The 524-nt window shown below is 37.0% G+C and overlaps 1 pseudogene; it reads left to right on the top strand.

Annotated features, from left to right (window-relative positions):
- The first annotated feature begins 317 nt into the window (after positions 1-317).
- Positions 318-436, top strand: LOC111734693 (annotated as a pseudogene).
- The last annotated feature ends 88 nt before the right edge of the window (positions 437-524 follow it).

Genomic DNA, 524 nt, shown 5'->3' with positions numbered 1-524 from the left:
GGACAGAGTGATGCCTCCAGCCTTGTTCTTTTTTCTCAGGATAGCTTTGGCGATTCAGGGTCTTTTGTGCTTCCATACAAATCTGGTGATTTTTTTGTTCTATTTCATTAAAAAATGTTGATGGGATTTTGATGGGGATTGCATTAAATCTGTATAATGCTTTAGGTAATAAGGTCATTCTAACTATGTTGATTCTTCCAATTCAAGAACACGGAATATCTTTCCACTTCTTTGTATCTTCTTCAATTTCTTTTAATAAGGTCTTATAGTTTTCATTATATAGGTCCTTCGTGTGTTTTGTCAGATTTATTCCTAGGATCTACGGCCATGCCACCCTGAACATGCCCGATCTCATCTGATCTCGGAAGCTAAGCAGGGTCGGGCCTAATTAGTACTTGGATGGGAGACCACCTAAAAAGACCTGGTGCGGTAGGCGTTTAAAAAAAGAAAGATTTATTTCTAGGTATTTTATTCTTTTTGTTGCAGTTGCAAAGGAAATTATTTTTTCCACTTCTTTTTCTGAC

This window comes from Pteropus vampyrus, unplaced genomic scaffold (genome assembly GCF_000151845.1).
Source record: "Pteropus vampyrus isolate Shadow unplaced genomic scaffold, Pvam_2.0 Scaffold3959, whole genome shotgun sequence".
NCBI classification, from domain to species: domain Eukaryota; kingdom Metazoa; phylum Chordata; class Mammalia; order Chiroptera; family Pteropodidae; genus Pteropus; species Pteropus vampyrus.
The sequence above is the reverse complement of the archived record's forward strand: the minus strand, read 5'-3'. Positions and strand labels throughout refer to the sequence as shown.